This window comes from Pogona vitticeps, chromosome 1, assembly GCF_051106095.1.
Source record: "Pogona vitticeps strain Pit_001003342236 chromosome 1, PviZW2.1, whole genome shotgun sequence".
NCBI lineage: Eukaryota > Metazoa > Chordata > Lepidosauria > Squamata > Agamidae > Pogona > Pogona vitticeps.
This window is the reverse complement of record NC_135783.1, coordinates 290,756,649-290,771,148: the sequence shown is the minus strand read 5'-3', so window position 1 is coordinate 290,771,148 and position 14,500 is coordinate 290,756,649. Positions and strand designations below refer to the sequence as shown.

Below are 14,500 nucleotides of genomic sequence, written 5' to 3'. Positions count from 1 at the left end.
GTTGTAATTCACTTAATTGTACGCTGCCTGGAATCACAGCAGTCTGTATAATATCCTTTCAGTCATTTTAATTTCCCTAAATCTGCCTTTTTCTTTTTGGAGAAAGGCAGGAAACAAATTAAATACAATAAAATTAATACATATTGAGGAGTCTTGTGGCACAGTGATTAAGCTGCTGTACTGCAGCTAAGCTCTGCTCATGACTTGGGGTTCAATCCTAGGTAGCCAGTTCACTCAGCCTTCCATCCTTCTGTGGTCGGTAAAATGAGTACCCAGCTCTCTGGGAAGCAATGTGTAGCCTGCATAATGAACTTGTAAACCATTGTGAGAGTGCGTTAAATGCTATGGGGTGGTTCATAAGCAGCTTGCTTTTATATATGCACATACTAGCCATGGTACACAAACCCCTAACAAAGATCTTATTCTACTGGCAGTTGAGGGAGAATATCCCACAGCTTGGAACAGTTTTTGTTGCTGTTACCTTGGATTATAATACCCAGAATCACCCAGCCAGTATGGTCACTGAAGATTCTGAGAACTATAGTCTTAAAAAATAACTTTCCTGAGCTCTGGAAAAGCCCACAAATGCCTCTTTCTGGCAATAAAAATGCAACAATAATAAGTTAAATAGCTAATAACAGTTTTTTTCATGACAGACAAAAGTAGTCACTTGAGGTGCCTGCCTCACTCTACCTTTGGATGCATGTATATATGTTTGGTTTATATCTCAAAAGCCTGTGAAAGCATTGGGCAATGAGAGGGGAAATGGTTATAGTTTATTAATATTACAGCCTTTGAAGTAAGAATATCGTCTTGATCCAGGAACTGCTAGGTACTGCAGAATGTCAGAGCTGCAGACATTCTTCTAACTAAAAAAAATCATCTCCTTCTATTTATACAAGTAATCTGCCCTGACAATCTGGAAATGGCAACTGTCACTTCTGCTCATTACATTTTCGGGAGTGCAGTGGCACCAGATATCCTATGATCTAAAGAGCACTGTTGTCCATTTCTAGTATGACAAAATGTGTAGGAAATATGGAACCCCACTGTGGATAGTAACATACAACAATTGCACTGGGCTTATTTCATGGTGCACAGACTCACTAACACACTGTAAGTAACCACACCTCTCAGCAGGTTCCAGGGAGGGGGAGGTATTGGTATTAATCAGTTATCACAAAAAGAAGCCAGAGTCTTACATCATTTTTTAAAAAACCACAAATCACTTTAAGGATCACAATTTTTCATAGCTTACAGTCCACTTCATCAAACATGAATTCTCAGGAGGTGCACAAATTGTGAAATACATATTTGTATGACTTACTATGATGACTGCACCTAGGTTTCACTGTATCCCATGTGCAAGTGAATGACAAATTCCTAGCAATTCAGGAATGCACACCTGGGCTTTGTATAGAGACACCACCATCTCCAAATACACAGAACCAAGCCCAACCTCTGCTGCCACCTATGGGACTAGCGTTGACCCTGCATGAATAAGCTAAGGAAATAATGCTGAGCTGTGACTAGCACGGCAGCTTTTCCAGGCATTCTTTTTAATATTAATAAGGAAAGACCAGAACTCCACAGTATTTCTGCAGAAGTATCTTTACTAGTCATTTTGAAAAAAAAAAAGAGTATTACACTACAGCCCCTGAAGAGCCTTCACAGGTGTCAAAGGCTGCCATAGAGTCAAGATGCCATACAGACAACAGGAATGGCTAGGACGGCTGGGGCCTGAGATCAGAAAGCCTCATGGGAGCAGCCAGTCAAGGGCAGGGGCCAAAGCTACACAGAGCCAGGGATCTGAGCTGTAAAGAAGGCCTGGTGGAAAGAATAGGGTCTGAGAAGAGAGGGAAACCAGGACAGGAGGAGAAAGTGAAAACTCCTGATAACAGCATTCCCTATTTGGGCCCTAAAGACTACCAGCAGCAGCTGGGTCAAGCGTAGGCAGGGCTAGCCACCTCTGTTCTTCAGCAGGACAACTGTTTCACCCTGCTACTTAACTTACAGGTCTCAAGGGCCTGCTCTGGCCATAGCTAATAGGTCTCACAACCCTATGTGGCCTTGATGTATTTGCCAAAGAGGCCATGAGACCTAGTAAAATTCAAATCTGATTTTGTCGCTGTCACAAGCTGCTATCCAAGGCTGTGTGGAGACTCCTTGCCGACACTGGGTGGGAAGGAATTTCTATAGTGTAGAGATGAAACGCTGATTTGGCAGTTTGTGCTGGTTTGTCTACCAACCAAACAAGTGTTCAGTGGTTTCCACCAACTGGTGCTCACTCAGAAGCAGCACTCCAGCTGCCCTGGCCTGCCTCCTCCAGGCATTGTCTCTGAGTGGGTGCCAGTCAGCAGAGATGGGGCTGGAAACCACCAAACACAGGACAGACTACATGACGGGTGGTGCGGGGGGAGCAACTGGCAAATAAGGAATTTGTACTGTACACCGTTGATCTTCTCCTCTTAATAGGATGTTGAATATAAACTTTCAAAGACCACTTAGTCCAGTACAAATCTGTGTCACTAGTATCACATTGAGAAAACTAGATTTGATAGTCTTCAACAGTAGCGAACACATTTGGTTTATCCCTACCTCCAACAAAGCCCCAAAGTCTGCAATTCACATAGTTCTAGAGACAATGACTGCTGTACATTATGATTTTAGTTATGATTCCATCCAATCCTTCTTAATAAGCTTAGTATTTTAACAGTTTCACAAGATGGCTAGTTTGATCTCTTTTCATGTGTGGCCATGCTTCTCACTAAACAAATAATATAGCATGTTTCTTGATATGATTTCTCATCTTGATAATTTACCTCAGTGGTTCTTAACCTTTGTTACTCGGATGCTTTTGAACTGCAACTCCCAGAAACCCCAGTCAGGACAGCTGGTGGTGAAGGCTTCTGGGAGTTGCAGTCCAAAACTCCTGAGTAACCTAAGGTTAAGAACCAGTGATTTACCTTTAAAACTGGTTGGAGGGAGAAACACATAGCACAGAGTTTAAATTCAGAGAGAGCCCACATTGAAAATTTCTAGCTGGAATTAGGTAAAGCACAGGGCACAGGTATCCAGAGACTCTTTCTGGGCTTCCCATGTCTATTTATTTGGCTACTGTGGAAACCAGGATATGCTATACCAGATAGGCCTTTAATTTGATCCAAAGAGATGTATCTTGTGGTATAACTTGATTTCAACAAAACCTCTGACAAGAGGTCTCATGATATTCATGTGGCCAAACTGGTAAAATGTGAGCTAGAAAATTTTATTGTTTAGGTGGCATTACACCTCTGTGGTGGGCCATGCACAAAGAGTATGCACCAATAGTTTTTCATCATCCTGTAGAGAAGTACCAGGTGGGACGACACAGGGTTCTGTCCTAGGATCAGTGTTGTTCATTATCTTTGCAAACAGTTCAAATGAATGTGCAAAGGAGGCAGTCATCACATTTGCAGATTACATGGAAATTATATAACCAGTACTCCAGAAAACAGAATGAGGATTCAAGATAACCTAAACAGAATGGGCCAAAACAAGCAACATGCAAGGAAAAATGTAAAGCTCTACGTTTAGGCAGGGAAAGTCAGATGGACAAATATAACTTGCTTGACTGTAGTACATGTGGAAAGGGTAAAGGTAAAGGTTCTCCTTGACATTTAGTCCAGTCGTGTCCAACTCTAGGGCGTGGTGTTCATCCCCGTCTCCAAGCTGTAGAGCCAGTGTTTGTCTGTGTACAGTTTCCGTGGTTACGTAGCCAGTGTGACTAGACAAGGAACACCATTACCTTCCCACCATGATGGTACCTATTCATCTACTCACATTTACATGCTTTTGAACTGCTAGGTTAGCAGGAAGAAAGGATATAGGGGTCTTAATAAATCACAAGCTAAACATGAATCAGCACTGTGGTTTGTAAACCTAAATGTAATAATAGAAGTATGGTGTCTAGATCAAGGGAAGTAATAATACACACTATTCTCATTGGTGAGACTCCAGGTGGAATACTGTGTCCAGTTCTGGGCACCATGGCCTAAGGATATCAGCAAGCTGTAACATGCCCAGAGGAGAACAATCAGGATGGTAAAATGTTTAGAAATCAAGTCCTGTGAGGAATTGCTTGAGGGGGTTGGGCACAGTTTAGCCTGGAGAAGAGACTGAGAGGCAATAAGACAGCCAGCTTCAAATATCTGAAGGAATGTCACACAGAACATGGAATAAGTTTCTTTTCTGTAGCTGTAGAAGTAGTAGATTCAAATTACAAGGAATAAGATTCCCCCTAAAAATTGGGAAGAATTTATTTGTCAGCAAGCACTACTGGAGAATAAAACAGTCTACTTCAGAAGATGGTGAATGTTCCTTCATTGGAAGTTTTCCAATAGTGATTAGACAGTTAGGGATGTTTTAGCTGTGAACTTTTTCTATGGCACAAGGTTTGATTCTGTGACCCTTGGGGATTCTTCCAGCTCTACAGTCCTATGGCCCAGCTTTTACATATCCTTAATAATCTCTTTACTTCCCCTAATTATACACACTCTGATGATTAAAGGTACTGTTTTTCTATCTTTCTGTGGGGTATGTGTACAAAGTTTGGTGGGCTATCAAGAAGTCATTTTTGTGGCAGGCAGCAAAAACAGGAAGCTCATGCTGGCACAGGCTAAGTTCTGCTTTGTAGGTCTAATGCAAAAACTTTATAGGAACTAAATCATCATGATTATCATGTGCCGTCAAGTCAGTTCTAAAAACCTTTTCAGGGTTTTCCAGACAGAGAATATTCAGAAGTGGTTTACTGTTCCCTTCCTCTGGTGGTCGCCTGGGACTGTGTAGCTTTCTCAAGCTCACACAGGCTGGCTCTGCTTGTAGAAGGCGCACTGGGGAACTGAACTCCCAACCTCTGGTTCTACAGCATACCTTTATTCAATTGTTTGCTGCACTGCCAGGCAATATTTAAAGTATATTTTACCTATACCTATTTAAAATGCCTCCAGTGTTTTCTGCTTCAGTAAATTTACATTTTTTTTAAATTTAGTGATTTCTTTAAATATTTTGCCTTATTTAAAACTTTCTGAATATTCTTTTAAGCCAAAGAAAAGATCTTCAGATTAAAACAAACAAACAAACAAACAAACAAAAACAAAGCAAAACAGACCAACAACAAACAATAAAAACCCAAGAGACAAGATCATTGTGGCACTTTAAAGACTGCTATATTTTAAAATGTGTTTTCATGGAACAAGTCCACTTCCTCAGACATGGTTTCACAGACTAACAAGGCTACTCCTTTAAAAAGATCTTGCGAATCTGTATGTAATTCTTGCACTGTCAACAAACATCTCAGCTGAAAAGTCACAGTTACTTCATTCTTACATGTGTTGTAATACTGCAGATGGTTTTCTATACTGAAGAAGTGCTGTTAAATAATCTTTTATTACAAAATAGTGCTTCTATGGATTCCTCAGTTGTTTTTCCAAGCAAATAATAACCTATTATAAGTATTCAGAGTGTATCACACTCCTTACACCAATGCATTGAAACTGGTCTACAGCTGAGATAATAGTGGCTTTCTATATGGAAAGGAATTGGAAAATTTACTTTTTGCAGTAAAATTACTTTCACTTTTTTACTACTCAGGGTGGCCAGAAGATTCTAGGAGGCACCATTCAGAATGGAAGTTTTACCAAATGCGTATCTGGCCCAGAGGCTGGATTCTAATTTGTGCAGGGTCAGGTGAGGGCATGGAGTATTCCAACAGGTGCAGAGCCAGTAGCAGAAAGGCATGTGTAATTCTTATTAATTTGGATAACTTTCCACCAAGCTTAGACATTGCACAGGCTGCGAAGTGCATTCCACAATTCCATTCAACCAGCTTGCAGAGTGCTTGCAATTTGCACCATTCAATTCTAAAGCCAACTACTGCACCTCAGGCTGAGGTGAAATCTGGATAAGCAGTTCCCACAGAACAATCCCATCTTCAGTTTTAGTAAATATAGTATATCAGTTATCAAAGTTTTCCTTATAAATACTTACTTATATACTATTTCTGTTTACCTTTTGGTGAGATGTATACCTTTCAGCATTATTTTTGAAATGTCCAGACATGATCTGTAGTCTACTTTCCATTTTCTGCACTAATGCCCTTTACTAAATATAGATTTAAAATTATGCACTGTACTGAACTGGCACCAAGAATTGCTGCATCATAATATTTTCCATAGACAAATGGATCATTCAAGTCTTTTTAACACAAAACCCTGAAGGTTATTCCTGTGCTTCAGCATCATTTGTCTTTAAGCAATGAATATGATTTTGTAGTTTTCAAAATCTGAGTATTTCCTTTTCACTACTGAAACCTCCATTAATTCTTTGCTGACATATTGGGATTGCATTTGTGCAAAGTTCAGATTTTCCTCTACTCTATATTGCAGAGTTCCATTCTCAGTTCCTCCTATATGATTCCTAATGATCCAGTGTGCATCTTTAGCACATTAATATGCATGGCCAATCAGCACTTGCCTCTAGAAATGTAGACTGTGGATCACCAAGCTATCTATTCTGCATTCTGCACTTAATTGCAGGTGCATTATTAAGAAAAACACAGAGTGCATCACAAAGGTTCTATCTAGAAATATTCAGTTCTAGAAAATACTTCCAGTTTATGAATGTGTGATATTGTGCTTCTGTATCCATGACTCAAAATGGCAGGAAGTGGCTTGATACTGCTGCACAATATCATGCCCATGCTGCCAGCAGGAAAAGAATGACAAGCATTATATAGCAACGGGAAGCCTGAATGTTGACAACACCAAACACCAGCGAAGAAAGTCTACAGTGTTCACTACCATTCTCTTGTGCTCCCTATCATTCACAAGCAAAAGAAAATTTCATAAGCTGAATCTTTTTTTCACCAGTTAATTTCTTCTCACCCAAATACAAAACAAATGTCAGGCTGGTTTTAAACAAGTCTGAATGATAGTGAGTTATTTTTTGAAATTAAAAAAAGAGGGAGAACTGGGAATTAGCAAAGATTGTCACTAGAAACCAGGATCAAAATCAACCATGCTATCCAAAAGAAAGACAGTAAAGTAAAGGCAGAGACAAAAATCAACTCACCTGAAATGTGGTGTTAGAGGAGATCCTTACAGATACCACAATCGGCCAGAAGTTAGAAAAGCGGGTGCTCAATCATGTCAAGCCTGAACTCTCCCTAGAGCAAAAATGAGTCAACTGAGGCTATCCTACCATGCACATATGATGGAAATGCAGAACTGACCAGAAAAGACAAATTGCTGAGAAAAAGGGGGTGGTGTGGCCATAGGAAGAGTGGAAGACCTAATATGAGACAGATTGTTAAAGGAAGCTACAGCTGTTAGTTTGCAAGACCTGAGTAAAACATACTGGAAAATACAATATTGCTAGGAAAGAGGGGCAATACTATGAGAGAAGAACCTAACATGAGATGCTGTTGGTTTGCAAGATCTGAGCAGAATTGTTAATGATAAAACATCATTAACTTACGTCATTAACTCATGTAGTCACCACACATCAGAAGTGACTTGATGGCACGTATCTTCTGAGGTTATTTTTTTCACAGCTACCAGTATAGTGACAAGATGGTTGGAATGACTGAAACTATGATAGAACACAGGCACCAATGCTCTGTTAACATTGAGTAAGATCATCCCCAGCCACAAAGAAAGAAACAGGAATATAACCACTTAAAGAAGTGATATTTTGAAGATCCGTTCTCTATTCTTTTTAAAAATATCTTTTAAAATGTTTTTATAACCAGACACAGAATCCCTTTGCCAGTTTGGCCATGAAGGAAAAGTTCTCCTCCTGAGAGTCAGCTAATTGGGGCATGACTGACAGGTCAAAGGTTCAGATTGCCCCAGATTTGGGAGTTGAAATTTCATCGAAGCTACCAACATGAATTTGACCAAACTCCGGGAGGCAGTGGAAGACAGGAGGGCCTGGTGTGCTCTGGTCCATGGGGTCATGAAGAGTCAGGCATGACTTAACGACTAAACAACAACAAGACTTGTGTCAGGAGCCTGGTCTCAGAAAACCTGAGAGAATGTTTCCTGAAATCACGGCTGGATCACAAACACAACTGTTCTGTACTTCTTCAATCAGACATATCTTGACTATGCCTTCTAAAACGGTGTGCCAGTTCCCTGGAATTACATGGCAAAAAGATCCCCTTTCTGGAAGATTGTTGCTCCATTACTTTCTTTAAAGCAAGCCTTCAGTAAAAGGTGAAAGATTTATAAATAGAGAAACCAGAGTATGGTAAGCCAGGAGGATTTTTTTTTTTAAAAAAAAACTCTTCAAAAAACCCTGACATTTGACTGTTTCTGTGACTTTCCATTCTCCTCCAAACAACTCCCTTCCTCGCCCCATAAAGCTGCAACAATGTAACTCATTCAGAACACACTTGCTGGAAAGTATGTTCCACACATTCTCAGTTTATAATAATACAGTATCATGTTTTTCCTTTTTGGAAGGCCTTTTTTGAGAATCAGTATTTCAGGCCCTGCTGCCTGGATTTCTTCCAAATTTTAAAAAAGTGAGTGCGACCAACCATTCATGTTCAACATAAGTAAGATTGGTATTTTCAATTTATTTGATGTGTTTTAAATCTGGGGACATTTATCTACATGGTGATGGAGCATTTTAATTTTTTTAAATCATAACTTGAAAATCCTTTATCCAAACTTTTCAGTTAGCACAGAGCAACATCAAACTGTCTTCTATATCTGTGCCTAATTTGGTGCTGATCAAACGTCCAAATTAAAATTTATAATTTGCTTTGTAGAATGTTAATTTGCTCTTTTGCATAATAACATAATATACAGTGGTGCCTCGACTTACAAAATTCCCAACATATGACCATTTCGAGTTACGACCAGCTCTGGCCTCAAAATTTTGCTTCAACTTGTGACCGGAGCTTCAAGTTATGATAAAAAAAGGCAGAGAAAAAAGGCGGGGAATTCAAATTGCTAACCATTGGTGGCAAAAAGGCTGCTTCTTTGTAGCTCTTTTGCCCCAGCATTTAGAGGGTGTGCAATCGGAGGATGAGTCTTGCAGGGTTTGTTTGCTTTTGGGTCCCCCCCCCCATTTCCGATGGGTCTTGCAGGGTTTGTTTGCTTTTTGGTTTTCTTTTTTCGCATTTCTGATGGGTCTTGCAGGGTTTGTTTGCTTTTTGCTTTGCTTTTTTTGCACTTCCAAAGGGTCTTGCACTGTCTGTTTGCTTTTCTTTTTTCTTCTTCTTCGGCCGGAACAGATTAATCACCTTTTCAATGGGTTTTGCAGTGTTTGTTTGTTTCTCTCTTTTTTAGTGATTTTTTTTCCCTTTGGCCGGAATGGATTAATTGCATTTCAATGCATTCCTACGGGAAATGGTGCTTCAACTTACAACTATTTTGAGTTATGACCAGAGTTCCGAAACCAATCAAGTTCATAAGTCAAGGCACCACTGTATGTGTTATCCATACATGCTGAAGGACTTAAAAACTGTGTGTATGTTGTGTGGAGGAACAAATTATAGAAACTGATTGCATTCAAAACCAAACTGGACAGATTTTTCAGTTCTCCTGTATTAACAGCTCTACACAGAATAAAGATATTCAAGCATAGTGAGTTCTTACTAACCCAGTACATTTTACAATTAACTTTTCTCTGGGATGACCAACCAACCACAATTCTATGCAGCACAGGACAACAAAATGGATCCACACTAGAGATGGGGATGAACAGCCAAAATGATGGTTTGTCATGGTTCGTGACTTGTCAAGGTTAATGCCCTAAAAATTTCCTCAGGGATTTTCAATGAACCACAAATTGGTTCGATTGTTTTTTTTAAAAGATGGCCTGTGTTTGCCTTTTTTTAAAAAACTAAAACTGAGTCCCCTTCCTCCGCCTCCTTTCCACTGCTCTTCTTTGCCTCCTTACCTTGTTCTGGTGCTGCCGCTGCCAGAACGGAAGCCAGGCTCCCAGAATGGAAACTGACGTTCCATCGGGCCAGCCTGCTCTTTCTGCCTATGGGCTGGGCCGATGAGCAGATAAGTACCGTCAGAGGCACAGAGAGCAGGAGCCTAGCTCTCAGTGTGGATGGTAGGATAAGGCAGGGAGCTGATGGGGGGGGCAGTGGGAAGAGGACAAGGGGTGGCTTCTCTGCTGTGGGGGCAGAGAGTGTGGGCCTGCTGAACAGGCCCACAGGCAAGCTGAACAGCTGTTCAGCAGGCCCACAGGCAGAGAGAGCAAACTAGGCTGCTGGAATGGCCGTTTTGGCAGCCCGGCTTGCTCTTTGGTCCCAGGTCCAATGAAGGGATGAATAGAAAAGGTACATATTCATCACCGCCTCCAGAACTGACAATCATGAAGTGACGAATATTACACAAATCAGTGATTTCTAATTAATATTGCAATTCATTTTTTTAATTTGTCCCCATGTCCAGACCACACTATTATGGAACAACAATCCATGCTTGGTTCAAGATACTTTACTGTGTAAAATAAAATATCTGACTGAAGTAAAATAATTTTTTTTAAAAAGCAAATAATGCCCCCTAGCTAAGCAAGATATCTCAAAACTAGTTTGATGTTTTGACATTGGAGAAAGGCACTTCTCCCTATCTGAAGCAGTAGAAATGCAATATGACAAAATAAAGAACCATCTGGGATCCTTTCATGACACCTAAAATCGTTTGCCTGAGGTAACCGCACTGACTCTGCCTAATGGTCCTGCGACTTCTATTACCATGTGCAGCACAAGAGTGTCAGATTAAACTGTGCTATAGGATAGAACAGCTTTACAATCAGATATAGGCAGTGTTCAGGATTACTTGTCCTTTATCTTCCTCATTTTCATATCTCTCTTCCCCAATTTGGACAAATACATACAAATACTCTGAAATATTCAGATACAAATCAAATTAGGCTACCTATCAGCTGAAAATGAATTGACTGTCATGTGTAGGACAAATGATTTTGATCAAATCAAAGTGGACAGCATTTGCACATCTCCGGCTAATGTGGGAGGCTGTAAAATTTTATGCAGACATCTGCAGAGTTTTACATGCTTTCGCCTGCCTAACCCTGGTCTGTCCCAATTTCAGTAGTAATATATTTTCTGGGCAGCCATTCAGTCCCAAGTCTCTTTCAGAACATCTGTAGCATGCTTGAACTCTGAAACAGGGTTAAAGCACTGTGGCTCTCGCACAGATGTTTATGTGAATTAAAATATAATTCGGTAGTCATATTCTGGCATTCAGACTTAATACACCTCTTAGCAGAGTTTTCTTAGGTCAGATGAACAGATGCAAGAGAGGCCAGGGCTCCTGTCATGAGACAGAGGTGGAATTTAAGAGAAAGCTTGTCATGTCATTGTGGTGCAGTTATCTGAGTTGCATCTTCTGAAATAAAAATACCCTTAATTCTACATAGTTATTCAAAGTGCAAGTGCTTTGTGCCCTTGACCACACTTTGTTTCACCATGTGGGTAGGGCATTCAAAATTAATAAACACTGGCTGAAATACTGCTGTTTAATGTACTAATTCACAACTGGAGTACATCCATTGAACCTGTGGGGATTTGGTGAGTCAAATCCTCCATAAATTCCAGTGATACAATGGGCCTAATGTAATTGTGACATTACTATCCAGAATAGTGATGGCAGTATAAAAATGTAAGAAATAAATAAGAAATAATTGATTACACAAATTTAAGAAATAAATAAGAAATAATTGATTACACTAAGCAACAGGATTCCAGCCACTGCAAGCAGCCTTTATAAAGCATGGTTTATACAATGGGAATCTTAAGTGACAGCTTCTTTACCGAATATCTACCTTCTCCTGTCCTATTGACACTAATATAATTATATCAGTATCCTGGCTCCTGGAGCCACATACTACACACTCAGCCTATAACATTAAGTGATCAGTTCACATTCTTATTCCTATATTTAACAAAATATTAAGTGAAAGAAAAAGAATAATTATTAACTGTGCTAAACATGTCATTTGCACATTATCCCTTGATCAAGAATAATCTGGAACATCTGAAGAACACTTTGCTTCCTGAACACGAAGTGGCATGCTTTATCACATTTATGCTTTATATTCTCTTCTTTTCACTTTTAATTAGCCAAAAGTTCATCACTACTCATTGGTGACTGGGTTAATCCCATTTATCTCCTTTTGTGATGAACTTTCCTGCTAGAGTAAGTAACCTGTCACCGCTTGGGGGGTGGGGGTGGGACAGGCACAATGATTTGCTCACATGCCACTGGACTTGAATGGGACATAAGCTCAGAGTCTGGAAATGTTACTTCTCGGATTATTATTCCTTGAGTCCTGCAGCCAACAGTGCACTGGCAACACTGGCTGACAACTCTGGGAACTGTAATAAAAAAGAAAACCTTTTCCCAAGTTCCATATAGGATATCAGATGCCTCATGGAATAGAGTTTTCCAAAGAGTTCCACAATCATACCGATACTGAGTTGTCCTGCTAGTCTTGAGGGTCCTGGATTCTGTGTGGTAGCTTTATCCAGTTCAACTCTTAGATTTATTCATGTCACTATGTGGCACATAAAATACCTGGAAAGGCTGGAGTTTCCTTTGTGTCTCTTGGTCCTTCCTTTCTCTTTGGCTGGCCGTGTGGAAGAACTGATTTCAGGATGATGAGAACCAATTAGACACTGTGAGTAGACTCAGAGCTTTAATTAGCTAGTTTGCATCCCAGATTATGCTTCTGTTACGCTGGGCTTGTTATCTAAAAATACCTCTCTTTTTTCTTTCTTTCTTTTTAAAAGTTTTGTGCCCAGAAACCAGTCCCTATAATTTTTCTACCTTGCAATAACTTTTAATTTTAAATGGTGTTTTAACTCTTTTCCCTAAGATGAAACCAAATTTAGTTCCTAGATATAATCCAACGTGCACATTGCTCATGTGCTTAGTTCCTTCCAGTTAAGGAAGACAAAAGCAAGACCTTAGGCTTTGAGTCCTTTTATGCTTTTCTTTTGTTTATTGCACTTCCCAGATCCGCAGGTCCTACAGTATAAATCTTCCCATCTGTAAGATAAACAGGTGTTTCCTTCATCTTGTATGGATGAAGGACATGGAGATGGTGGCAACTACCAATTGAAGGTGATATACAGTAGTAAGCTTCCCTCTTTTGCTTTTCATAGAGACTGGTGGAAGAGGGGAGGAAGCTTTGACCAAAACCAAATCTCCATAAACCAATACCTATCACTTGTTCAGATCATTTCCTTAGACCTTATCTCATAATTGGATGGATTTCATTCCATCTTGCTCTCTAGCTCATACACTTCTGATTAAGACAAATATGACTATGCCTGTTTATTTGTATGTATAAGGCTCAGTGCTCTTTTTAGTGAACAAATGCAATCTTTAATTTCACCTTGCATGAACTTGCTCAAATGCGATGTTTTTAGTTTTTGGTTCTTGAATTTCCAGCATTTGATGCAGCTGACATTTATTATTTGCAGCCTGGTGACTTCGAGATTTTTCTGTCTACATCTCATCTCCTCAGATGCCGTGTTCACTTTTGAAGCAATGACAGGAATTTTTCCTATAAACTGAGTAGCCATGTGCTCCATTTATGCAGTGCTTAATTTCATCTGATGATATTGTGTTTTGTACACAACATTCAGCCTTGGGCCATGTGGAAGAATCACAGGGGCTACTTTTGAGCATATCATGAGTGTCTTTTCACTATTAACCTCCAGATATCAGACTGGAAACAAGCATTAGAGATAGCTCATGCTTGGATGAGGAATATCCTGACCTAATATGAGTGTCTATGTGTCACACACAGTACAAGCTTCTCTCACCTGTGGGATTACACGGATTAGCTTGCTTTCTTTGGAGACTGGCCATCAGGATTTAACTACAGGATTCTTTCTAAGTCTGATATCAAGAATTTGGAAAGGCAGATTCAGTCACCTTTCTGCAACATTAATGTGCTTTAAACTCTAATTATAGCACTGCCTCTAGCTCTATTTTTGCCCCCCTGCTAAATTTCTCTTATTTTAGAATTATCAGCATTTTACAACCAAACAAATACTTCCCGATAACAATGTGATATGATTTAAAATGCCATCTTCTGTCCCACCCTCTCTAAATACAAATTAGCAGGACTCAGTTTATTTCAATAATAACTGAAGATGCTCACTCATAATAAATCTCAATTGCTAACCAATGGACTCTCCAATTTTTTGCCCAGCTTCACCCATACATGCATGCTAAACTCTGTCCCCCCCATGCTTGCAGTGTTCCATTGTGACCGGAACCAAAGAGGTTGAACATGAACGCTGTGCGGTAGAGGAAGAAAGCGGCACAGAGGGAGGTGGAGTCGCACGCATGCACGCATACAGTTTAGAGGGAACCTTGTTGCTAAGAGGCCAGTCTATCCCAAACACACCAGGTAATGGCCCTCAAACTTCTATCTAGTCTCTTCCTCTTCAGCTGCCAGT

General features: G+C 40.0%; 1 protein-coding gene across 3 annotated transcripts in view; it reads right to left on the bottom strand.

Annotated features, from left to right (window-relative positions):
- Nucleotides 1-14,500, bottom strand: part of MAPK8IP1 (mitogen-activated protein kinase 8 interacting protein 1) — a 76,422-nt gene that overhangs the window by 29,600 nt on the left and 32,322 nt on the right. The window lies entirely within an intron of this gene.